The sequence below is a fragment of the Trachemys scripta genome, chromosome 15 (genome assembly GCF_013100865.1).
Source record: "Trachemys scripta elegans isolate TJP31775 chromosome 15, CAS_Tse_1.0, whole genome shotgun sequence".
Classification (NCBI taxonomy): domain Eukaryota; kingdom Metazoa; phylum Chordata; order Testudines; family Emydidae; genus Trachemys; species Trachemys scripta.
This window is the reverse complement of record NC_048312.1, coordinates 2113913-2129150: the sequence shown is the minus strand read 5'-3', so window position 1 is coordinate 2129150 and position 15238 is coordinate 2113913. Positions and strand designations below refer to the sequence as shown.

Here is a 15238-nt window from a genome sequence, read left to right as displayed (position 1 = left end):
GACTGACGGTGTCTGTAGCATTGGGTCAGTACAGAAACGCTGGAGAACTGCTAATGATTAGTACTGATGTGTGAGTGGAACAAGGCAATCAGCTCTGCCTCTACTCTAGAGCTAATTAAGAGCCTGGGGGGGGACTCCACCCAGATCAAGTTTCCAGAGAATCCCAGTCTGCCCAGAGGGGCAGGGATGATTAGAACACATTCCTTTCCAACCAAAACTGCCCTGCATTGAGCCAGGTCCATCAACGGGGGGATTTCAAGTCTGGACTAGGCTGCAGGCTCCCCGGGGCAGGGACCACATTTCCTCAGAGATTTCTGAAGTACCATCGGTGCTCAAATGGCAGCTGTTCACAGCCCACCGCCCACGCTCTGCCCTCATGAAGATCGCCCAAATCATGCACTTATGTGGCATGTGCACACGCGCACACACACACACTTCCTTCCTAACACTGCTCATGCAAACCACCACCAGGGAGCTGCTTTGCCAAGAACCTTTCGCACACAGAACCAGTAACTTCTCAGAGAGGCAGCGACTTAGCCGAGGGCCTCTCTCTGCAAGAGCCTGACAGTTTTGCCATGTGAGGAGGACAATGAGCCATGAAGAGTGGAGCGGCTATCCACATATGACCATCGACTTTTTACCCAGCCCTCCAGAAGAGACAAGCTGGTGCACTGATCTGCTGAGAACACAATTAAAATAAAAGGAGTAAGCTCAATTGTGGGTCCTGTACAGCTTGCCAGAACACAAGAAGCGGCTAGCCCCAGCTATTAAAGATTACACATTTTTTATTTACATCAACGTGACTAGATGTAGTTTTAGATTATTCATGCTCCAGAGGAGATGTTTGTTCTTCTGGCTACATGGATTTGCAAGTACTTAGTGCTGGAAACTGGACTTGTTATACTGCCTAGTTAACGTCAGGTACCATTGTCCCTAATCACTTCTCTTTCGGATACACCGCAGCCACAGAAAGCAGCTATTCTAACAACTGAGCGCTCTGATTCCAAATTCTAAGTATTGTGCACCATCGCTGGAGTCAGACATTCCAAGGCCAGATAGGACCATTGGGATCCCGACCTCCTGCATAACACAGGCCAGAGAAGTTCAGCAAATAATCCCTAGGTCTGGGGGAAGCCGATTGTCATAGGCCTTGGCTACACTCGGGAAGCGCGAGTGTAGTCGCGCCGCCAGCACTGCGAGAGCTCTCTCGCGGCGCTGTATGTACTCCACCTCTCCGAGGGGAATAGCTCGCAGCGCTGTGAGCGAGTGTGCAGCACTGCAGGCACTGATTACACTGGCGCTTTACAGCGCTGCACTCGGGGAGGGGAGGACGGGGGGGGGAGGGTTCACACCCCTGAGCGCAGCCAGTGTAGCCAAGGCCATAGTCACTTACCAGCTAGTTTGGTGACATCTGCGTGGCCTGTGACTAAATGCACATAATAGCTCAGAAGCGACAGAGACGAGACATAGTGCAGGAACATGCCCGCACCCTGCCCACGAGGCGCTGTGTTACACAACACAAATGGAACTAGTAATACAGCACTGAGGCACACAAACAATTAGCTCGTGGCAAACTAGGGCATGAATCTTCACCACCAGAGCCTGCCACGGACCAGAGGTCCACATCAGTGGCTCTCAACCTTTCCAGACTGCTGCACCCTTTCAGGAGTCTGATTTGTTGTGTGTACCCCAAGTTTCACCTCTCTTAAAAACTACTTGCTTACAAAAATCAGACATAAGAATACAAAAATATCAAAGTACACTATTACTGAAAAATTGCTTACGTTCTCTATTTTACCATGTATTTATAAAAGAAATCGATTGGAATATAAATATTGTACTTCAGTGTATAGTCTATAGAGCGATATAAACAAGTCATTGTCTGTATAAAATTTTAGTTTGTATTAACTTCACTAGCGCTTTTTATGTGGCCTGTTGTAAAATCAGGCAACTATCGAGATGAGTTGATGTACCCCCTGGAAGACCTCTATGTACCCCTGGTTGAGAACCACTGGTCCACATGGACCCGGCTGACATGCACTAACAGTTCCTTAATGCACTTTGATCTAATCTGTTTCAAAGAGGACTAGATCAAAGTGCATTAACGCACTGTTACTGTGCATCAGCAGGGTCCACAACAGTTAGTGCACAGCAGGCTAGTGGGGGGCAGATTCACACCCCAACTTGCCATGAACTAATCGTTTGTGTAGTAGACAAGCCCCAGGACTGCAGCCAAGGTGGGTATATAGACAGTGCTGTTCACACATCTACTGTTCTTGGAAACCTTGCTTATTACAGATTCTATGCAAATCAAGAGACAATCCCTCCAGAGAGGATATTCCAGCTAGAGAAATCGCACCTAAGGGGCTCACATTTGGGTTTCCATAAACTGACCTAAGACCTGCTCGGATTACAACTGTTTGAATGGAGGGCGCATGCTGGCTGACAAAGAAACAGAATAAGAGGGCCTGGGGCTGAGCAGGGCTGAGATGCGGAGAGAACGATCTGCATGTCCAGTCTCAAGTCACATGACAAGGGTTCAGGCCCCGTCACCTGAGAAGGGTCAGTGTTCAGACTCTGTTGGCCCAGAGTCACAGAGGGAGCCCAGCACTAGAATAGCAGACCGGTCTGTGGCTCTTCAGCGGAGGCCTGCCCCACACCTGCCCAGGCTAACCCAGTCATTCATTTGCACGAGCACCAAAAATTAGCGTCAGAGATCTGGGACTCGGGAATGGAACCTACAGTTTTCATGGGCTGTAATTCAACTCTCACCTCCACAGTTAGTGAAATGGCAGATCTGGGGCGGGAGCTGCAGCCTGTCTCTGAAAGGCCCACGGGGCTCCAAGGAGCAGCTTTCTGCAGGGGAAGGTGAACAGGTGCACTGCAGACATTCTTCCAGGAACTCCCAGAGCCACCACTCAGCAAAGGCCTGCAGGTTAAAGAGAGCTGCACGATGAGGAGAGGGAACCGGAAAAAAATAAAGGGGACAAACATCCATTTACAAAGTTGAAAACTAGAATCCATGAGGCTGAATCTACAAACATCATAACCGTGATTCAATAGCAATGCAGCTCTTCTGGGACCCTAGAGGTGGAGGATGTAGTGAAGACAGGACCGCCAGTAGAAATAGCTATCACCACATCAAGATCTCTCATGCCCTGTCACCCATTGTTGCTATGACCAGTGAGAATTACAGTTCTCAAAGTCACTAGCGTGTGCAGTGCAGAGGGAATCTTCAGGGAATGTCACGGTCAAACAAATCCCTACCGAGCATGTGCAAATTGTGGTTACTCGGAGGCTCAGAACTTGGCTGACCTTTGGGCAAATTTTTATAGAGATGGCACCATGGTGACTCCCCCTGCCAAATTTCAAGTCCCTCCTCTGTAGCATGGAAGTGCTAGATCTTCTCAAAATAAAATTTAAAACAAAATCTTACAGCCATTCTGTTATTTTTAATATGGACAAGACAATGTATTTTTCTCTAACCTTGTTCGCTGGAAAGGCTGAACCATTTTAACTGAAACATCCCAAATAATTCAGACTGTGAAGTCACCCAGCATTGAAAATTTCAGTCTGAATGGTTATAGTTTGACAAAGTTCCAAGCAACTGAAAACAGGGTCTTAGAATGGAAAGCGTCAGATAACCTTAAGTATAAGCACTGCTACCTGCACTGCCTATAAGAATATAAGAACTACCATCCTGGGTCAGACCAATGGTCCAACTAACCCAGTACCCAGTTTGACAGTGGTCCATACCAGAGCTTCAGGCACAGCATACAGAACAGGGCAACTGGAGATAGCCACCCGGCTGCTCCTCCCAGCTTCTGGCAGTCAGAGGCTTAAGGTGACACTGACCTTGAGGTTGCATCCCTGACCATCTTGGCTAACCTATCCTTCATGAACTCATCTAGTTCTTTCTGAACCCAGTTATACTTAGGCCATTACAACATCCCACGGCAATGAGTTCCACAGGTTAACTGTGTGGTGTTTGAAAAATTACTTCCCCTTGTTTGTATTCAACCTGGTGCCTATTAATGTCATCTGGTTTTTGTATGGTCGGAAAAGAATGTATCATTTTAGTGTTTGTAAACCACTTTGAAAATGACAAGCACTAGATAAGTTATTAGAGAGAAAAGGTGGGGGGGGCGATATCTTTTATTGGACCAACTTCTGTTGGCGAGAGAGACAAGCTTGCGAGTTCACAGTTTCTCAGACCTGAAGAAGAGCTCGAAAGCTGCTCTGGGAACTGATATGGCTACACCACCACTGTGTACATAGAGAAGTTATTGTTAAACAGAAGGTTTGTTTCTGAAGGGCAGTACTACCACTAAAACATATTTAACTCAAATCTTTGAAATAAGCATAGTTTAGCACTGTTCGAGGGTGTCTCAGATGCTGGGAAATTCATTAAGGGCTATCTGCATGCTGCATAGAGGAAACTAGTCTATGCCCCATGGAGCTCTCAATCTATTGTTTCAATCCCAGGGCGCCCACACACAATACACAAGTGCAAGGTCTAATCTTGTACTGCTGCAGATAGGTTTGTTCCCCCCGCCCCCTCGTGTTTTGGTGGATTAACCGTATAACGCTTGTTTCAAGAGACCTGAATGAAGACAGAGAAGTGGTTTTCGTAACAAGGAAGAGCAGAAGAGAGCAAAGGTGAGCGAGAAAAGGGACAAAAGGATGTTATGAGGGAGGGAGCAGAGTGGATTAAAGGGGGGGAGGTGGAGTGGGAGACACAGGAGGCAGTGAGTAGAAACGCATGTTTTGTTCTCAAATCTCTGTGCTGATTTCAATGGGCCATCTGAGTCCAGCCGCACACTTCAACAGGGGATTTGAAAAGGAGCAAGACTTCACAAAGGGCCCCTGCATATGCTGCATACAAAATGCAGGGAGCCCGGCACAGGAGTGCAGAACTAGCAATGCCCTCACCTCACCACTCTGGGCACAGGAGCGCTTGCTGTGCTGATGCCCTGACTCTCATCCTGTCTATTCTTGAAAGCAGGGGTTGAGAAAATGCTGACGCAGCCCTATGTCTGCAACTGACTGTGGGGCATCCACGGACAGCAGTGAAATTGTTCGTAGACGCGCACCCTTGTCTGGTCAATGGCAGGCCTGGGACCTTGGTTTTGAGACTGGACAGTCCCTTCTCCATACCCATGGAGAGAGGTTAGCTCTGAATTCTCCACTGACCAACAGCTAATGACCATGAGCACGTTTGCTGCCTACCCCCGACAAATACTGCAACTAGCTACGTTTTCACTTTCTTACAGACTTCCAGCGAGAGGCACAAAGATTTTCATTCTGATTTAACTGAGCCCAGAGACTGTAAGGATGCCGCTCACTGACACAAGGCTGCTTTCATACACACAGAATCAAGCCGCAAAGAGGAAAGCCCACGAAGTTCAAATATTCCAGAAAGAAAATTACTTTCAGGCCATCACCTTGAACAAAAAGTCACAGTCCCCGGAATGTTTGGTGCCACTCGTACTACATGTAACACCTGAGTCTCCTCAGGGAGTTAGATGCACAAACATGGGATTTGGCCACCTATCTGTATTATTCGCCTTCAAAAGCCCCCTCTTAAATTGACAAAGCATTTCTATTTTCCCAGATTGTCTTCTTTGCACCTTCAACAGTATTTGTGGCTAGTCAGTCTCACTGGTTTGTGCATGGACAGTTCCTCTCTGTGTACATCTTTCACTCCTCAGATTGGAGAGAAAAATAGGATTGTAAAGCCATAAAAATCATCAGAGGGCTGAAGGGCCCGTTTAGCCCCCGCACATCCTAACTTTAAAATTAACCAGATTTCAGCTGACAATATCTATTTACGGCTCTGATTTACTCTTTTTTCCTTTAAAGCGTCACAAAGACGTCCTAGTCAAATTCCAATTCAAGTAATTCCATTCCAGCTACCTAAACCGCTCCCTTTAAACTTCCATTAAATGAGGTATTCTTCTTCAGTTCTTGTCCTAAACTGCATAGCAACACTATCCAGCAGTCAAACCAATGCAGAGTGACAATCCAGAGGTGGCTGCAATTCAGGGATGTTGGAGCCACACATTCCTATCCTGCAAATGCTCTGCACAAAGGCAGATGGCTCCCTGTTCAGAGCCAGCTGCAGGATTGGGTCCACAAGCCGTGAAGTGCTCTGGACCACTTCAGGCCAGAAGGCGCCACACAATGCAATAACCTCAGTATATTTCTTGTGTTCTATTTCCCTTTGGTCGTATTCATGCTTCAGCTGCTTTTCAATATTAACTTTACACTTGAAACAGTCTTGCATCTTGCTGCTTATGCAGGGCATTGGTTCACAACTGCAGAGGCTCCAGAGATTTTAGATTTTAGGACTGTTTCTCTGTGGAACACTGATCTGAAACCTCAAGCACACTCTTTGACATTGGGACATATGGAGGGGCTTATCTCCATTTTTAAATACTTTGCAAGAACAGGTTTGATGGCTTTGATCTCTGGATTACAGAAGAGTGAGCGCAGGCTTCAAATACTTGAGTCTGTTGCTAAGAAATAGTGAGAGGTAAAACCCAGAGCCAAGAAGAATGTTCACAGCTGAGTACTCTTGCAGCATTATCCAAGCTCCCAAGGGTCTGGTCAGGGCCGCATGAACAAAGCCAGGCTGCTGTAACAGGCTTTAAATTAAATCAACAAAGATTTGACAGACATTTTATAGCACAAGCGTACTGTTTGTTTATTGCCTCAGGGCTGCTGTGATTAGAAAACATTTTATTATCCTGCTCAATGCTAAAATGTTTTTGAAATAATAAAAACCCCACCAATTTGCAGCATCTTCCATTCTATTTTCTCCTGATCCAAGTGAAGACAGTGGCACTAGTTTAGAGTATGGCTCCAGCATGTTGATTTCCACTTGCCCTCCACCATGCCGACTGTAAGCATGCTCTTCTTTCAAACCAGGTTATTAATTTTACAGTACCTACAGTTAAAAAAGCCCACGGGAGACCCGCTGTTGGAGCAGCAGACCCAAACTGTTGGAATCAGCTGCCATACCCCACTCTGCTGAAATAAACCAAACACTGCATTTGTGTAAGATGTCCTTTAACTCTCCCCCGCCCTTTTCTTCTTTTAAAGGTGCTTCATCACCTTGCAGTTATCACTGCCCCGGCATCTCTCAGGCAACATCACCTGACTAGCACTGCTAGACGTGGCACCTAACCAGCAGTTTGATTTAATTGGTTTCTTGCAGAAACACTGGTCACAGCCACTGGGGTCTCTTCCTTTTTGAAATGCTCCCAGAAGAGCCAGCTCGGCCTCACATTGGGCGCTGGATGCTTTCTCCATAGTGAGAAGCAGGACATACAGCGAAGTTTGGTTTTTAGTTTATTTTAAGCTGTCTCTGTACATCTCAGGATGGTCCCAGCAGACAGACACATCCACCAGTGCATTTGGGAACTAGATATTCAATAATGCAGGACACTCAGCAGACAGCAGCACTGAGCAGTCACCATCGTGCCCAGTTACCCACCTAGCTACACCCACCTTGTAACCCCACTCAGAATGCATCTGCTGCAGCACTGGAGATGCTGACACTGTTGCACCTTCACATCTGCCAGTACCCTGTGATTCACCCGAGGGGACACGGCTGTTCACACCGCCTGCGGGGAATGCCAGGGAGTAGCACGGACACCACACATGCTCAGCTACCAGGGGAGTTATGCTACGGGAAAGTTATGAATACCCAGCCTCAGAGCAGAACGTTGCCTTCCCCACTGAGGCAAAGGTGCATCGGTCCCGCAAACATTTCCTTTCCCAGCTTCTGGTGGATGGGGAGCATCCACAGACTCTTAAAAACGTCAATCCAACTGCTTCGGGGATTCCAGCATTTAGTCTATGGACAGGATCCAAGGAGCAAACCTCCTGGAGCAGGAAATTCGGGGAGACTGTCTCAACTTGATGCATGCCAACATGAGTGACCTCCCAGCACAGTTACAGAAATCGTGTGCCCAAGACAAAGGCCTGGTCTACACTAACCCCCCAATTTGAACTAAGGGACGCAACTTCAGCTACGTGAATAATGTAGCTGAAGTCGACGTACCTTAGTTCGAACTTACCGCGGTCCAGACGCGGCAGGCAGGCTCCCCCGTCGACTCCGCGTACTCCTCGCGCCGAGCAGGATTACCGGAGTCGACGGCGAGCACTTCTGGGTTCGATATATCGCGTCCAGACAAGACGCGATAAAGCGAACCCAGAAGTTCGATTGCCTGCCGCCGAACCAGCGCGGTAAGTATAGACAAGCCCAAAGGGAAATTTCCCCACCCATCCTGAGCCCTGCCAGCTCCCCGGGAATACTTCCAGGGCCTTGCCCTCCAAGCGAGTGAGGCAGCAGCAATTTGGGTAGGTTCTTTTTTTCGAGACATTCCCCATCCCTTGCAGCACTGAGTAAGATTTCAACATGCCAAACTCAAGTTCGTCATATTCCCTTTCAACGCAAATTCACTCATTGACCCAGTAATCCCCTAGAAAGGTCTAGCAACCAACCTGAGAAATGGACCGCTGTCAGGGGAGGGGGAGAGAGGTGACAATCTTACGCCCAGAACTCTAGAAAGATCATCTCTCATGCAAAGAAAGGTTGCAGGAGGCATGGACACCTTATGAGAAGGAGTCCAAAGTCAGAAGAGAAAGAAAATACGACAGGAACTCTTCCCTACAGAAGGAACCTATTGGGGAAAAAACCAGTAGCCGACACGGACAGAATCAGAATAACCTGCAAGGAAACTCTCTTTATAAAACCACCGGCATGTCAAAACAGCCCAGCCCCCTGGAGTTAAAGGCTTTGCGGGTTAGTTACCCGGAGCGTTGGACCACTCACCGCCCTGTCCATCCCCAGCGCACACACAGCTCCAATGGTGGTGACAACTTAGGCTTGGCGAACACTTAAAAGTTAGGTCGACATAGAAAAACACCTCTGACTGATTGATGTAGCTCGTGGACCTAGTTCCCAGCACACATGCAGCTGGGTCTACGTAGCTAATTTTCTTCGAGGAGGTGGTATTCCCTCCCGTCAGCACAGTCTGCGTCTAGGAGCCTGTGCCAGCATGCTTAGGTTGGCATAGTACCCTAGTACATACCAGCAGAAGTAGTATTTCTGTCTGGGCAGGATACCAGCTCCCCAGTGGATGGTAGCTATGCTGACAGAAGGACTCTCTTGTCAACATAGCTGAGCCTACACTGGGGCTTTAGAAGGCACAATGGTATTTTTCTCACACCCCTGACCGGCGTCAGCAGGACAATATAAATGTTAAGTGCAAACCAGGCCCCATACAATGTTTCAAGTGCTCCTGTGATTCCCACGGTGAGTCTGTGCACGGGAACTGAGGAAGCCCTGGCTGGGATGATTTAGTTGGGGTTGGTCCTGCTTTGAACAGGGGGTTGGACTAGATGACCTCCGGAGGTCTCTTCCAACCCTAATCTATGAATGAGTCTCCTGGAGCCGGAATTAAAAGCTGCAGGAAGAGTGACTGATCTGTGCAGCAGCCAGTGGGGACACGACCGTGAATCATGCCTCTCCAGATGTGCTCCTGGTATCCTGCCTACCAGCTGCAGGCCTCCAGCTCAGTTAATTGCCAAGCAAAATTCTCTGAGGATAAAATCTTATCTGCCAAATGCAACAATATCCAATTTTGCACTTGCTAGAAAAGCTCCCATTTTGGCATGTGGATTGCTAGTGTACTCTAGCTGTTCTGTAAAGTGCTATGCTGGGCTAAGCAGGATTACCGATCAGAAACGGGGCCCCTTACAAACAGAAATGCCTGAGTTACAGGAGCTACGCACCGAGGTTGCACCATTTCATCCTCTGAGAGAACGGCTGCTGCTCTGAATCCCTTGTGGAATTTGCAGCTTTTCAGGTTCACTGTATTTTAGTGAAGCTGCAGCTCATGTGTTTTCCCATGTGATGAATACAGCGAGACTACAGCACAGTGTGCAGTCTGCAGGACTCAGCGGTTGGGCCACATCGCCCATAAACGATCACACCACTGAGCCGCAAATCTGTTAGCTGAGGACTACCTACTCTGCTGCATTTGGGTTACATAGTCAAGCCCAGTTCTCCAAGTGGGCTGGGGGGACTAGCTCCAAAAATCAGAATTTTGCAAAAAATGGAACTCTGATTTTAAAGAGAAATTCAGGACTTTCAGTCAACCCAGGTTTCAAATAACCAGGACTTACCAGTGCTCCCTTTTCTTCTATTTTAAATCAGTTAGACTTTTTGAAATAACAATTACAAAATAGAACATTAATACATGAGACTAAACCTGACACCACCTCCTGAAACACACCCATCGAAGGGCAGGGGGAACATGCCCATTTTATCCTGCAGCAGCTGCATGCCACACATCCAAATACCACGTTCTCTCTCCACACTCCTGTGTTCAGCTCACCACTGTCTTGGTGTGTTGCCATGTCATAGCACAGCACGCTGTCACAGCACCCCTGCGAGTTAGAGAGTAGAGCCTGCAGCCACTAACACAAACAGGCACAAATCTACTGCAGGTGGCCCTTGCTTCATTCTGCCCCTCGGCCAAGGAGAATGCTGTGTACCCCCTTCCTTCAGATCTGTGAGTCCTGCACCTTCCTGTGTGGTATCTGGTGTGACGGGACAAAATGGGGCTGGGACTGGACAACAGGGGATGGATCACTCAAATTGCCCTGTTCTGTTCATTCCCTCTGAAGCATCAGGCATGGCTACTATCGGAAGACAGGCTACTGGGCTGGATGGACCACTGATCTGACCCAATGTGGCCGTTCTTATGTAACATGGTAATTCCTGCATTGTCCTCAGCCCTGTTACTCCCATTTTTCCCATCAGGTTTTAAATTCTATCTGCTCAGGCAACCTGAGCTCAAGGGAAATGCAGGAGTTCACATGTGCACGTTCGACTCCGACAGCTGCAATGACCGCATTTGAAAAAAAGCAAGGCCCGTTTACACTACTGGCACTACAGAGGCAATAAGAAATATATGGAGATATACCTATCTCATAGAGCTGGAAGGGACCCTGAAAGGTCATTGAGTCCAGTCCCCTGCCTTCACTAGCAGGACCAAGTACTGATTTTGCCCCCGATCCCTAAATGGCCCCCTCAAGGATTGAACTCACAACCCTGGGTTTAGCAGGCCAATGCTCAAACCACTGAGCTATCCCTCCCCCCATAGCACAGCCATGGAGCTTAGCCAGGCCACTGTAACTCCATAGCACAGAGACCGTGATGCTGGCAGACCAGGTGCCAGCTCAGGCCTCACTGAACACTGACTCCAGTCTGGCTCGCCTGTGCGTCAGCATCGTTAAACATAGATATTAGATGTTACGGTGATAGGGGTGTGTTTAGACTTTATAAAATGCTTGTAGAATGCTGCATGTATTGATCTCATTTATAACCTCTGCAGCCCATGGGTATCAAGTTATACTGAGTGTTTGCATTGTAAACCTCTGTAATTGTGTAACTCACCAAACATGATAAGAAGCATTAATTAAGATAAAGTGCTCAAGAGGGCCCACTGACGGGCAGATAAGGCATTGTGTAGCATCAAAGGAAAGAGGCCCTGTTGATTGCATTCCTAACTCCCTCCAGGAAGGGGAGATCTACCATGAGCTCATCCCATCAGTTTTGGACTCGGGGGGCAGAGGGGATAAAAATTCCTGACAATAAGACAGGGTCTCCTTTCATGCTGTCTGGACTCTGAGGGGCAAAGATTCCTAAACATAAGCAAAGAGACCCCCATGCAGCTTGTAATGGGTTAGCCCTGAAAAGACATTCAGTGCTGACAGATTAGTGCATTTCTGCCACCTTTCGAAGTCATTTGTACATAGATGTTGCCCGCTTTAACCTGTAAATAACACAGATTCCTTTTTCCTAGTTAATAAATCTTTCATTGGTTTATTACAGGACTGGCTACCAGCATTGTCTTTGGTGAGAGCGCTGAGGTACACATTGATCTGGGTAAATGACTGCTCTCTTGGGACTGGGAACAACCTGAATATTTTGCCATTTTTGGTGTAAGTGACCGTTTATCGCTAAGTCCAGCTTGTCTGGGTGGCAAGAGAGATGCAGTGCCCAAGGGGACTGTCTGTGACTCCATGGTGACATAGGCGCCGGCTTCTTCTGGCGCCAGAGGGTGCTCGACCTCCCTCTGCCCCCAGCCCCAACTCCACTTCTGCCCCGCCTCCTCCCCTGAGCGCACCACGTTCCCGCTCCTCCCTGCTCCTTCCTGGAGCTTACTACAGCTGTTTGGCGGCAGCAAGCGCTGGGAGGAAGGCGGAGGAGCGGGGACGCACCACGCTCAGGGAAGGAGGCGGAGGAGGAGGTGAGGCGGGTGGTTGGCTGCCGGTGGGTGCAGAGCACCCACTCATTTTTCCCTGTGGGTGCTCCAGCCCCGGAGCACCCATGGAGTCAGCACCTATGCATGGTTACAGTAATCCAGGAATTCACATTTGTAGTTTGGTGAAATTTAATTGTAGAAAAAAAAAAAAAAAAAAACACAGTTTGGGATGTTTTCCCTAAAGTAGGCACTGCCCCGGCCATGAACCACTCCAGGCAGCGTGACACAGACTACATCGAGGGACGGGGTTTGGCTTTGCTATAGAAACTCCACTTCCTGGCAAATTCTTCCTTAGGTCAGCATAGTTACAGTGCTTGGGGTGTGGATTTTTCACCCCCTTGAGCACCAGAGCGATCTCCATCTTAATTTGAAGTGTAGGCCAGGTCTAAGGTTTGGGGAAACTGTTTCCTTCTATTTTGATCTGCAGTTTGTTTAAAGTGTTAACGAGCCTCTGCTCTGTGAGGGGGAAGCTGCGCAAACTCCCCTCCAAGTTGAGTTTTCAGGCTACACAGAGTTTAACAGATGTTTCCACATACCATTGCTTTTCCATTCCCTGCCTTTACCTCCCCTTGGATTACTCAGTCTGCTCCAATTAATCTCCCCTGAAAGACAGAATTTGCACTTCATCCAGCTCTCCTGCAGAGCTCACTCTGTCTTCAGCCTGATCTATATTTAAAAATTAGACTAACCTAGCGGCATTGCTCACAGCTGTGAAAAATTTCATGTTCTAAGCACTGTAGTTAGGTTACCTAATGACCAGTATAGACCAGGCTAGATGGACGGAAGGATTCTTCCACTGACCTAGCCAAAGGTGGATTAACTACAATGACCCCCCAAAAACCTCTTCAGTCACTACAGGAAGTGTCTACACATAGCCGCAACACCACAGATGTGCCGCTGTCGCATACACATGCCTTTCGGCTGCACCCATTATCTGCTTTCCTAGCAGTTGAACACCAGCCTGACAGACGTGGCACAAGAACAATTATTTCTGGGATGGGAATTACTTCTCGACTATTAAGTCCTGCTGAACCTTTAATTATGTTAAGACTTTACCCACGCTGCCAAAACAATGCATTCAAGAGCAGTCAGCTGTATGAGAAATGCAAACCAATATGGAAGCTTCAGATTAACAGTTCTAAGAGTTATGCTTCTAGGATTAGCAAGTGCTGAACACATAGCTACCGAGAAAGGTGAAGAGAGACAGCATGCTAGGAACACGTTCACCTCATAACACTCCGCTGGAGCATTGACTCCTTGCAGTTCTGTTCCTGCCCTGGAAGAGGAGATGGAGGCAGGAGTCATTTAAGAAAAGAACTAAGGCCTTGGCTACACTCGCGGATTCACAGCGCTGTGAAGCACGAGTGTAGTCACGCCGCCAGCGCTGCGAGAGCTTTCTCGCAGCGCTGCAAGTACTCCACCTCTCCGAGGGGAATAGCGTGCAGCGCTGCGAGCGAGCGTGCAGCGCTGCAGGCGCTGCGCTCGGGGGGGGGGTGTTTTTTCACACCCCGGAGCGCAGCAAGTGCAGCGCTGTGAATTGCCAGTGTAGCCAAGGCCTAAGAGCCCAATTTCATTCTATTTTGATTCTGTGTAATTACTGGCGATTTCACAGCTATATGATTAAGAATAGCCAATAATGAAGGAGAAGACTGACTACAGCACAGAGAAATACAAGACACAAAAAGTCAACTTCAAGGGCTCAGATCGTATCTTCACGGTGTTCAATGATCTGGGCCCAGGATACCTAAACGAGCTGAAAACTCTAGGATAAGGACCATGGTTGACAACTTTTGTTCCTCTGGCCCCAGAGTAAAGCTTCTTGGGGCAGGACACAGCACTTTCTCAGGGGCCGCCAAGACTGGAATGAACTCCTCCAGCAATTAAGGACCATCACAAACCTAACAACTTCTGCTCCTAGTGCAAGGTCCATTGTTTCAGCCGGGCTTCACTAACACACACACTGCAGCATAGGCATTAAAAATAACCCCCCAAATCCTACCAAAACAGAACACTCCACTGCACACACAATCCTCTCCATCAGACCCAGCAAACCACACATGACAGATGTTCACCACAACACTTCATGTCTGACTGGAAGGTGCTGAGATACTATATTGACGAAGGCAAGATAAGAACCAACAGACCAGAACAAGAGCATCTCCGAGACGGACAAGTAACTCTGGCAGGAAACCTGTTGACTTGTTTAATTACACTCCCTAATGAGAACACACCAAGCCAGGGCAGGCTGAAATTGACAGCGTGTGTATGAAGTTGGGGCAGACGCTAGGGCGCCAAAGAAACATGGAATTAATCAATAGTAAATTGACCTTGGTCGGACCATTTTGAGAACAACTTGACTATATTTAAGGGTCTGGATTTGGGCTCTCTGTTTAGGGAACTGACAAACAGGTATACACAGTAATACAGATTAAAACTTTTTCCTACTTGATAGTTTCCTCCTCCTCCAATAAATACATCAGCTTTTCTAGCTTCTTGATTCTCTGAATGAAACTGCCCAACAAATATTGAAGAAAGATGCTGACCGAAATAAAGTCTCAGACTCTTCTGTTTCTACGGTTCCCATATTAAGCACTTAATCACAAGTCCAATGCATGGAAAATAATTTATACCCAGTAACGACAGGATGAGGGGGAAAAGATATAAATACTCAAGAGTAAAGCAGGATAAACCAATCTCCCCCACTAAAATTCTTCTTTCCCGCCCCCCTAAAAAAACTCAGCAGAGAGAAATGAAGGAGTAGTGACCCAAGTACAAGTAAGTACTAGACACATGCGGCAGTCCATTCGTGCACTACGCTGTCTGGAAAGGTCCATCAGGTTGAACAGCAAGTGTTTGTACATGTGTAGAGCCGAATACATCAAAAATCTTCTGTG

At 47.7% G+C, this 15238-nt stretch overlaps 1 protein-coding gene across 11 annotated transcripts in view; it reads right to left on the bottom strand.

The window, feature by feature from the left end:
* Positions 1 to 15238, bottom strand: part of TPST2 (tyrosylprotein sulfotransferase 2) — a 40555-nt gene that overhangs the window by 14766 nt on the left and 10551 nt on the right. For 5 of the 11 annotated variants that reach the window (XM_034791075.1, XM_034791068.1, XM_034791062.1 and 2 more), the window contains one exon: positions 2773 to 2929. The exons of 4 other annotated variants lie outside the window; for them this stretch is intronic. The gene's annotated coding sequence lies outside the window, so the exon portion shown is untranslated. Of the gene's footprint in view, positions 1 to 2772; positions 2947 to 15238 lie in introns of all 11 variants that reach the window. 2 more of the 11 variants (XM_034791064.1, XM_034791065.1) reach the window with 1 other exon arrangement.